Source organism: Protopterus annectens, chromosome 10.part0 (assembly GCF_019279795.1).
Source record: "Protopterus annectens isolate FY-2018-M chromosome 10.part0, PAN1.0, whole genome shotgun sequence".
Taxonomy (NCBI): Eukaryota; Metazoa; Chordata; order Ceratodontiformes; family Protopteridae; genus Protopterus; species Protopterus annectens.
This window is the reverse complement of record NC_056744.1, coordinates 370,486,208-370,498,400: the sequence shown is the minus strand read 5'-3', so window position 1 is coordinate 370,498,400 and position 12,193 is coordinate 370,486,208.

Here is a 12,193-nt window from a genome sequence, read left to right as displayed (position 1 = left end):
TTCTAGTGAGTGATGAGTGGAGGGGAACATTGTCCTCTTCCATTCTGCATGAGACGCATTTTGTGATGAGGTGTGCCACATGGGAGGGTTTCCTGACTACTGTGGGAATGTGATTATCACAGTTGTATCCACTGTCCACCTGTGACCCAAGGTATCTTGTCACACTTTCAGTGTGAAGTATACTACCACCTCTGTTGTAGTTATTGGCTACAGAGTTTTTAACATAGCGGATGACAATGCACCTTTTGGCATTGTGCTAGAGCCCATGGGTTTGACAACAGCCATCTGACCCAGTGAGGTCCTTTTGTAGGATGTCCACATCTTTTGTGTTTACCATTATGGCTCTTGGTTTGCAGTCCTCTGGTAAATTCAGCTGCCACAGACCTGCCATGTTAATGTTTACTTCAGGGAAGTAGATACTACACAGCCTGGGAAGTTATCTGGTCCCATGGCTGCTGTGATACTGACTTTGGAGAGTGTTTATTAACTGTACAGCCATGATGACAGCAACTTTGCAGTCTTCCATTATGGAGATGTGCTCTTTCATGGGTGAGAGGGGGGTACAGTTGACAGTGATCCTATCTGCCAGGATGTTGGCAATATCAGTTGGCTCTGTACATTTACTGCCATTGAGATGTAACTCAGAACAGATCTGACTGTAACCGTGACATGAACCTGTCTATTGGGCAGAGATCTCCTGAGTAGACAGTATGCCACAGACTACAGATTGGGTTACATTCAGTCTTGTTGCACGGGGCGACTATTTGAGGCCAGTAATCCTCTTGTTAAGGTACTTCATTGGTCTTTCTAGCTGCTGAACGTGCCTAGTCAGATTCATCGTAAGTGTGTTGTGGTACTCTCTGACAGGTCTGATGACTGCTGAGTAGTGGGAACCTCCTTTGACCTACGTGCACAGACCTTGGCAGTTTGTGTGAACACAGCATGATTTTCCAACCACTTTGTGAATGTGTTTCTGGAAGTAGAGATGACTATCCACATTTGTCCATAGATCCCTAATTATCACATCCGTATTTAGCCTAAGTGTGTGAGCATGCCCAGTATGACCTTTCAGTGTGATGCTGAATGGAATCCACTACATTTGTTGGAATGTGTGAGCATGCCCAGTATAGACATGTATACTATATGTATATGGAAAATCAAGTTGTATTTTTACAGCAGGGCTCACCTTTGTGTCATAGATCAACATGGTTCATGCTGTGCCTGCAGGGCTTCCATGCGACACTTTGCATAAACTTACCAACATTTCTACATACAGGAGGAACAGCTATTCTTTGTACATTTCTACATGGGGACACACCTGATTGTTAGTGTGGGTGTACACAGGATGTGGGTTTCACCTGACACTTATGCACATTTGCTATGCCTGCACTATTATGTACAGGACACCATTTCAGTCTGTTCTGTTGCCTATCGTAGTGGCTTGAGGCATACTACTGTACTACAGATGTTGGTGTCCAATGTCACGTATTGTTACACTGCAACTTCATAGCCTACACAACCCACATCACACCGCCTAGCCTGATGTTCTCGGTCTGCATAGGCGTGTGGGGGAGGTTACCCATTTGCCTCTTTAGTGGCATGTTACTGCATTTCTTTGTGTTTGCATTAGTGTACACTTGTCCTGCTGTGTCTGTGCCACTGAAATGCTATCATGGCTTAGTGGTTCAGTACTGTGACTATAGTGCACAGTATCCTGGGTTTGAGCCCTGTCATTGCTTTTTATTGCCATGCTGGGCAGACCAGACTGCTTAAGGAACAGTAAAGCAGATATGAGCATGTTTAACTGACTTTGCTCAACTTCGGCCAACCTTGCCTGACGTTGTGCTAGGTGGCACGAGCAATTTTGTTGACATATGCTAGATATTGGTAAAAGCTGCTTAGCACTGCTTTATATTGCTTAAAACATGGCAATCATGCCTCAGGTGGTGCTGCAGGGCTGCCTATGTCAGATGCACATAGTACACTCCCTATACATGTTTGAAAACAGGTAGTGTCAAGTTAGGCATCCCTTTTATTTTATGTGCGAGTCAGAGAGAGGTATCATTTCCAGGGTTCCTACTGAGCCAGTGTATGTGCTATGCGTTGCCTCTTTGCCAAGGCCAAGGCATACTGGGCATGCCTCCTTCTGCCTACTGGGGCAGGCACAGGTTGTTCCTCCTCCGAGTCACGCTGTGCCTGTGATGGCCTTGGCAATGGTGGGGGCTGTTTGGCCCTGCCCCATGCTGTTCCTGCTGCAGCTGTTTTCGCAGGATCATATTGTGTAGCATGGCACATACCATGACAATTTTGGTACATGTAGTTGGTGAGTACTGCAAGGCTCCTCCAGATGTGTCCAGGCTCCAGAACCGTGACTTGAGCATCCCAAACACATGCTCTATTACATTTCATGTTTGTGCGTGTGCCTCATTATGGTGTTCTTGTTCAGGTGTGTGTGCATTTCTCATGGGTGTCATCAGCCACGGCTCCAGTGCATATACAGCATCCCCCACTAAGTGACCGTCAGGGATGTCCCCATTGGCAAATGTTTGGTACAGCTGAGACAGATGCCAGATATGGGAATCGTGGTAGCTTCCAGGGCAGCCAGCACACACATTCAGTATTATGCCCTGGGCATCACACACAACCTGGCAGTTGATGGAGTGGAAGCCCTTGTGGTTGATGTAATCCCTACCCCACTCACCGGCTGGTGCGTTGATGTGTATGTGCGTGCAGTCAATTGCACCCACTACCTCAGGGTATTCCGCTATTTGATGGAAGAGACGCATGTTGCTGGCCAATACCTCATGGGAATTGGAGAAATATACATGATCCCCGACATGTGCTGACATGGCATTCTGGAACTGGTGCAGTACCCTGGATGCTGATGCCTGTGAAATCCCCATCATATCACCAGTTGGTCTCTGGAAGATACCTGTTGCTAGTATTCTTAGGCCAACACATACCTTGGTTTCCACTGGGATGGGTTCCCCTCTGTTGGTTCTGTGTGTGAGGCATGGCCTGCACAGCTCAACAATTTGCTGCAGGAGGTCTCTGTCCACTCTATAGCGCTCCACTATCTCCAGCTCATGTAGCCCCTGGTAGGTCACCCTGGGTCTGTACACTCTTCTCCGTCTCCTCACTGTGGGTTGCTCAGCAGCATTCACAATGGCACCACCCTCAGCATCTTGCACATGTCGCCTTATAATAGCAATGGCAGCCCCTAACATTCTTTTGTCTCAGTTAAGCTTTTCAAGTTTTCACTTCTCTTTGTAGACTGCAGTGTTGCAGTGTTTCTGAGAAAAACATGGGGGAATGTTGTTTACAGAGTTTTAAGTGCTGGGCTGGGCTAGGCTAGTGTACTGCCTGTGTAATTGGCTGATTCTGATTGATTTCATCTGGCAGCTCTGCTAGCTCTCCTTGTTTAACATCCTACTACTTCCTTTCCTTCCTTTTCCCATTTCTGTTTCCACAGGGGGCAGCGCCACGCAAACAAACACGCACACACGTGCACACAGCCTTACACACCCTTACACAGCTTTACACAGGCTTACACGGGCACACACACGCACACACAGACTTAGACCAGTTTACAGGCGTGCACACGCGTGCACACAGTGTAAGCAGCTTTGCAAGAAACTTCAGTGATACCCACGGCATACACCTTCAGTTTCTGGGTTTCAGTTTAAACAACTGTAGACACGCCTCTTCCAGTCCTGTGTACCTCATAGCAAACACATGCCACTCTGCTCCAATAAGCTTACAGTCTTTTTGATACATACCCCCTCATGATGTCACCTATCTTCTACTCTGTTACTCCCCTAATCCTACTCTTACACTCTACGGACATGGTTCACATGGCAGGAAAATTTGGGATTTACTATCCTTATACTCATTTGCATAGGATTGCCTACTAATGCTTGGTTACATCTCTCAGACTGAGCTTCCCCCCTTAGCAACCACTACTCAGTCGCCATGTTGTCTTCAGCCTGCCATTCACCTGCATGGCAGATGAATATTTTGAATAGAATACCTATTTGTGGCTTTTATTTTTTGTTTTTAGGCTTTTTAGAGTGCCACACATTTGCGCGGCACTGCGCTATGCTTAAACATCGGAGATCGAGGGAAAAAAAAATTTTTTTATTATTTTGCAACGGATAAAAATGCCAATGGCCATATATTTGGCCATTGGCATGCTTCCTCAACTGGATGCATCCTTTATTTGGAGCTGTCATAGCTCCGTTTTGCTATTTGCAGAACGGTACTCAGTGCCAACCGAGTACATTTCTACAAATAACACTACTCTTACTCGGACAGGTTAGTGTTTCCTGGATCGCAAATTTACCTCATTTGCATAGCTTTCAGCAGCAAATGAGGCAATTTGCATAAACTAACCCTGTCCATGCAAGAGTCGTTTTAGCAGCTCTCTTGCACGCCCCTGCCGGCTGTTCCTGGATCGCTCAGCAGACATGTTGACTTGCTGGAGTCTTACTCTACTCTTAGTCTCTGTGCAAGCCTTCGTGAAATGGGCCCATTGTCTTTAACAAACATTTCTACATCATTTAAAACTTTACAGTATTTATGCTGATATTGCTCATACAACAAATCATTCATAATACTTTAATTTAATGTAGTAATTTCTGTCTGTAAAACAGACAACTTACTTTCATTGTTCTTTGTTATAATGTCCAGTATCTCTAGTCCAGCTTTATCAAACAACCCTATGAGTTCTCTGTATGCCGTTGTTCCTGTCTCAATCCCATAGGGAGTTTCAAAAGTCTTAGCCCCTTCAGGACTTGTTTGAGTGACAGTGACTTCTTTAAAAAGGCATTGTCCAACTATAAAGACCTATACGTTTTACAAAGTTTCTCAAAGTCACTAATTTGTGTTTTTAAGTTGGGCATGCTCGTTTTTTCTGCTGCTACTGCTCCAAATTTTACTTCCAGTGCCGTCAACCAACTCGAAAGGTCCCTTCCTCCTGGTGCGTTCCTTTTCGTCCCTGTAGCAACATTTCCATTCTGAGTAAGTACTGGCGTATGCTGGCTAAATAGTTCCATTTGAGAACTAGTCACGGAAGTCTCTCCTTCTTCCCCCATTCAATCCTTCATAAGTAGTGCAGACAACTTCTGTACAGAAGTAAATTTCAATCGGAGTTGCTGGCTACTGAGGCTTGTCTGCATATATCAACTGGACACAAGCTGATTTAAGTATACTTTTCTCTGCACTTATTTAAGATTTGAATCAGTAAATATTCTGTGTCTTTGATTCAGTAAATATTGTGTGTCTGTGTCTATCTGCAGTTAAGTTGCCTGAAGTGTGAAAAAGTGTAGCCATCTCGGCTCATTGAAAGTTGTTAGACTGCTTTGAAATTCCTGCGTTAGTGCTTTTGTTGGCCTGGGGGTTTCTGCTACCTTTAAAATCTGAGTTGGTTACATTTCTAGTAATCATTTTAATTGGAGTTGCTGGCTAGTGAGACTTGTCTGCATATATCAACTGGACACAAGCTGATTTAAGTATACTTTTCTCTGCACTTAAAGATTTGAGTCAGTAAATATTGTGTGTCTTTGATTCAGTAAATATTGTGTGTCTCTGTCTATCTGCAGTTAGTTCCCTCCTCCCCCTCCCTGTTTCCTGTTGTGGTGTTAATCTTGGTGGCTTTGGAATTGCCCGCCCCCTGCTGTAAATCTGTTTTTGCACACTCCTCCTGGACACATCTCATTTGCTCACTCAACTGAGTACAGTGAGATCATATTTTGATTTCAGATACTCCTACCAGTCCCATCTCCCCTGCGGTGTACAGAGAGAGCACTTGGGAAGGACATTCCCCTATAGTATCTTAATGTGCTCCATTTCCTCCCTCTCCAAAAAAAAAAAAAAAGTTGCACTTCATCTGCCTTACTGTATTTGCATTTCTTCCTACTTTTTTACCTTATTTTGCTTTTGCCTCTTCTTAAAAGTTCTCAGTTGAATTTATTCTGCTGCCTTTATTACTGCTTGTTAGTAGCCTGATTAAATTGTAACTGTTATTCTAAGGCATTTGGTTTAAGCACTTGGGCTTCAAACCAGTTGTTTTACATTAAGAAGGTTTGTGGTCTGCACTGTTGTGGCAGGACAGGTAGCGTACATCCTTCTGAGTTGGGAACTGCTGATTGACGGCTCAGTGTCTGTTATTCTAAAAGTGTATTAGTTCTGGGTTAAGCACTTGGGCTTCAGGCCAGTTATTTTACATTAAGAAGGTTTGTGGTCTGCACTCTTGTGGGAGGAGAGGCTAGATTCTGCCCTTCTGAGCTGGGAATTTCTGGTTAAAGGTTTATTGTGCATGCTTACTTGAACTGTTTCTTTCTGAAATTGGTACGCCTTGTTTGCTGTAGCATAGACTAGATTCAGGCTGGCTGGATCTAGCTTTGTTTATATAACTTGTGCACTAATCCAGTCCATCTTTTTTGGAGAAGGTTTCTCTGTACCCTAGTGGTAGGACTGTGCAGTTAGAACTTGTCTGATTGAAGACTGCTAGAACAGGGCTCCGTTTTGAGCTTTTTAACTGGTTAATTGGGTAAAGTGTTGTTTTGATTGTATCTGCTCTATTTTTCTGAAAAAAAAATATTTATATATATACTTGTTTCCCACCTTTCTGAACTAGTATAGTCTGTTTTTCAGGTTATTGCTGAATCCAGGGCTATGTTACAAGTTTCTGTGTTGCCCATACCTTACTTGGATAGAAGGAAGTTTCTCTGCTCACCTGTGACAGAGGGGAGCTTTGAGCAGCCTATCTGTCCCTGGAGGAGTGGTTTCAGCCCAGAAGTTAGTAGTTTATTGGCCATTTTGGGCTAATTTCTATCTCTTTCACTTCCCTGCTATAGAAACTGCATTTGCGCAGTTTTTGCACTTGTATTCTGCTCAGCAAGTGCCTTCCAGGTATTCTGCAGAGTCTACAGCAGTAGAAAGACAAAAGAGTGACTTTGGAGTGATTTCTTGCTGTCTTAACTAATTCCACCCAAAACGCCAGTTTATTTTAGTGAATCTGTGATTTAAAAAGTTTGTTATTGCTACATATTGTACTTATTTGCTGCATGCACTTGAATTAAGTAATTTTTGTGTTTAAATAATCTGTTTAACTGTTGTAGGCTACACACTAAAGTGCAATAGCCTTTTCTGTGCATTTAAAGTGTTGTTTTGATTGTATCTACTGTATTTTCTGAAAAAAAAATACTTCTTACCCGCCTTTCTGAACTAGTATAGTCCAGTTTTCAGGTTATTGCTGATTCCAGGGCTGAGTTACAAGTTTCTGTGTTGCCCATACCTTACTTGGATAGAAGGAAGTATCTCTGTTCACCTGTGAGAGAGGGGAGCTTTGAGCAGCCTATCTGTCCCTGGAGGAGTGGCTTCAGCCCAGAAGTTAGTAGTTTATTGGCCATTTTAGGCTAAATTTGATTGTATCTGCTCTATTTTCTGAAAAAAAAAACAACAAAAAAAAAATATATATATACTTTTTCCTGCCTTTCTGAACTAGTATAGTCCAGTTTTCAGGTTACTGCTGAATCCAGGGCTATGTTACAAGTTTCTGTGTTGCCCATACCTTACTTGGATAGAAGGAAGTTTCTCTATTCACCTGTGAGAGAGGGGAGCTTTGAGCAGCCTATCTGTCCCTGGAGAAGTGGTTTCAGCCCAGAAGTTAGTAGTTTATCGGCCATTTTGGGCTAATTTCTATCTCTTTTACTTTCCTGCTATAAAAACTGCATTTGTGCGGTTTTGCACACCAGGCAGCGCCGTTTAGCTAGAGTTAAACTATTCTCGGCTCCACGAAGTCTACTCTTCAATTTTTCCCTTGGAATTAGACAAACCTTCAACTTTAGCACTCAAACCATTCATTTCACAGTCAAGCACTTGCTTAAAACTCATAGCAAGCATTAACCCTAGTACTAGACCCCCCCCCTATACTGTCCAGAAGGACAAGGCTCTCTATTTGTCCCCACCAGCCAATCAGAAAAACAGCTTACTCTACCTAGTCAGGCATGTCCAAAGGGCAGTTTCCGGTGTACTCTCCAGTCCAACTGGTGAATCTGGGCATTTTGAGGCAATGTTACAACTGCTTCATGTACACAGACAACCCTCTCCTCCTACCACCAAACACTAATATATGCGAGAGTTGCAAGTATACAGCCAAATTGGAGGCAAAGCTCTCTCAACCCAAGACTGGAACTGAAAGTCAAGAGGAGAAGGGTAATACTTGCAACACACCACCAGTCTCACATAGACCTAATAAACCAACACCGGCAAATAGCACATGAATACATGAAAACATACTCGGAGGCTCTAAATAAAAATCTGCAAAAGCAACAGAGACCTCCAAAGCAGACATCCAAGCAACCTCCACACCCCATCACCAACCATGAAACACATACTTCACATAATCAGTGTGCCACGCAATCACATCCCTTAACACAAAATAACATACCCAACACACTAGTAATAGGTGACTCTATAGTCAGGCACACTGATGTCCCACTAACTAGGCTGGACAAGGAAAAGGTTACAGTTAGCTGCCTGTCGGGTGCCAGGATCCACCACATAACACAAGCACTCAGGTCACTCCAGAACAAGTACAAATATGACTCTGTCATTGTCCATGTTAGTGTGAATGACCTGAGACGTACCTCCATGGACTACATGAAAAGAGACATGGAAGAGCTCTCTGATCATGTAGCCCAGGTCAGTATGACCCTGACCCTGAGTAGCATCCAGCCCTCACCAAGAATGATGCCACAGTATAAAGAAAAAATGATCAATTTCAACAATTGGCTAAGTTTCTGGTGTCATTCAAAGGGGATCCAGTATCTGTCCACCTGGGATGACATGCTCGACAAGCCACATTGCATCTCAAGAGATGGCTTGCACCTGTCACCCTTAGGCTTTCGAATACTGGCCAAGGCTCTTGTCGCCCCCATAGTGCCTTTTTTAGGCAAGGCTCAAAAGACAAACCCACCACCATAAATAGCACAAGTAACCAACAACTGAGGGTAATGTTACTCAACGCCAGAAGTCTAAACCTCAAAATGCACGCACTCGAGGCACTCCTCAGTATGGAGAACATCGACATCTGTGCAGTAACAGAAACCTGGTTTAAGGCTCCTGAGAGCACCCCAGCACTACTAGGCTATACCTCATACCATACCTTTAGGCCACAGAACCAGGACCGAAACACAAAAGGTGGGGGTGTATCCATATTCATCAAGGATACCCACACCTCCAAGTTAGTGGCGCAGCACCATGAATCAGAGATCATCCATGTGCAACTAACAACGGGCAAAACTGCAATCCAAATTGTAGCTTGCTATAGATCACCCACCATGGCCCAGGACCCCCATTCCACATTTCTGGAGACACTGGGAAATATGAAGGTCCTACCAAACACCCTAATACTGGGTGATTTCAATTATCCAAACATAAACTGGGAGAACTACTCAAGTACTAACTCCGTTGCCCAATGCTTCCTAAAATTTATAAACTGAAATGCCCTGGATCAGCTGGTCAACACCCCCACCAGAGGGAACAACATATTGGACCTGGTCATCACCAACATGGGTGACCGGTGTTCCACACCGGAGGTCAACCCCTCACTGGTTAGATCAGACCATAGACTAATCACTCTGGATATCCACATTCCGCCCCACCCCCAATCAAGGGAAACCACCTTGAAAGAATTTTCAAAAGCAAATTTCACGTTACTTAAGACCGAGGTGGAAAGGTTCACAGCCCCCATGCTAAAGGACAATGCTGTCCAAGCTGCTGAAACCTTTACAGAGGCACTCTATGAGCATCTGCAGGACTGCATGGATCGTGCTATCCCAAGTAAAACCAAGACTCACTCGTCCAAGAAAAGGAAACCAGTCTGCTGGACCCCTGCCATAAACAAGCTATACAATAGAAGGAAGAAACTAGTACAAAAAAGAGTAAAATCCCAAGAAGGAAAGACATCCCTGATCAGTATCAGCAAGAAACTACGATCCCTCATTAAATCATCCAAGGCTAGTTTCGAAAGAAAAATTGCCAATGACTCCAAAGATAACCACAAAGCGTTCTTTAGCTATGTCAAGAACCTAAGTGGAAACTCAGATCTGCTCTGAGTTAGTGCAGAATGGCACAAAATACACTGAACCGACTGATATTGCCAACATTCTGGCAGACAGGTTTAGTGCAAACTTCACCCCCTAAAGGGCCCATAACCATACCAGATGAATGTAGGGCCCCATCAATCACTGACACACAGGTTAAAACAGCTCTATACAAAGCCAAAAGCACAGCTTCAATGGGACTGGACGGTGTCTCAGGCTGTGTCTTACAAGAGCTCTAAAATGAACTAACCCCTCACTTAAACACACTGTTCAAACTCAGCCTCTCTACAGGCTATGTACCAACAGAGTGGCACACAGCCACAGATATCCAGCTCCACAAAGGTGGAGCCACAACGGACCCCGGGACCTATCGCCCTATAAGCCTGACTAGCTTGGTCTGCAAGGCTATGGAATGCATCATCATGGAACTCATTAACAGAGACATTGGGAACCTCCAAGCCTTGGACCCTACCCAGTTTGGTTTTGTTAAGGGCAGATCATGCCTCTTAAACCTGATGGACTTCTTTGAGACAGTTACCAAGGCATTAGACGAGGGAAAGGGGGTCCACATAGCCTACCTAGACCTCGCAAAGGCTTCCGACACCATTCCCCATTCTAGTATTATAGACAAGCTCACCAGCTTGAACATAAACTCCTACGTCACGAGATGGGTTGCCAATTGGCTCATGGACAGAACCCACATGGTGAGAGTTGCAGGCTCTACGTCTGACTCTAAACCGGTTACAAGTGGCATCTCCCAGGGATCAGTCCTAGGACCCCTCCTGTTCGGTATATACTTTTCAGAGGTACAGGCAAGCATAGGAAGACTATGGCTGACCAATTTTGCAGACGACTGCAAACTAGGGGCCACAATTGATTCTCCAGCTGATACAGACACCCTCCAGATGGGTTTCACTGAGACGGATACCTGGTATCAAAATCATGGCCTCAAGCTAAATGCCAAAAAGTGCATAGTCATCCCCTTTGGAAAAAACAAAGTACCCACAAACTACCACATAGGTGCTAGTCCCCTAAATACAGAAAATGTAATAAGGGATCTGGGGACCCAAGTAGCTAGTAATCTCTCCTTTGATAATCATATTGCCAAGGTGGTTAGAAAATCCTTCGATGTGGCCCACCTAATCACAAAAGGGTTCGCATCTAGAACAAAAGAGGTTATTGTGCCTCTCTGTTCATCACTAATCCCCTAAATACAGAAAATGTAATAAGGGATCTGGGGACCCAAGTAGCTAGTAATCTCTCCTTTGATAATCATATTGCCAAGGTGGTTAGAAAATCCTTCGATGTGGCCCACCTAATCACAAAAGGGTTCGCATCTAGAACAAAAGAGGTTATTGTGCCTCTCTGTTCATCACTCATTAGACCCATCATAGAATACAATGCCCCATTTGGGATGTACCTTACAAGACACCTGCAACAGCTGGAAAGACCACAAAAGTACCTCACCAAGAGGATTACTGGCCTCAAACAGATACCCTATGCAGCCCAACTCAAGAAACTCCAGCTGTACTCGGTTGCATACAGCTTACTCAGAGGTGATCTCTACCTGACATACAAGGCCATGTCCAACCCAGAATTGATGGACATGCTCCACCTAAAAAAAAAAACAAATCCTGGAGAGCCACACGCTCTAGAGATATAAACCTCACCACAATGATAAATAGGACATTGCTGGAGGGATAGATTCCTGTCCCAGAGACTCCCCATGCTTTGGAACAGGATTCCAATATACATCAGGCAGAACCCCTCACTAACACTCTTCAAGAGAAACCTTGACGGGTGGATGGGAAACAGAAAATTTACCCCGGGGATCACTGCAGTGGCTCTGCTGGACAGTGGCACAGGGAACTAATGCTCTGCTGGACAGAGGCACAGGGAACTAATCTAAGGGGGTGGCGAAAGCCAACACATTCTGGCTAGGCCTATAAATGCCCTTGGGCAGATAGCCTAGTACTTACCTATGAACCTAAGAGTGCTTCCATTGAAACCAAGTGAAGAATCCATTCTCTCCCAGGCCAGAAAAGACAATTAGATAGAAACAAAGGTGTCAACTGACACACAAA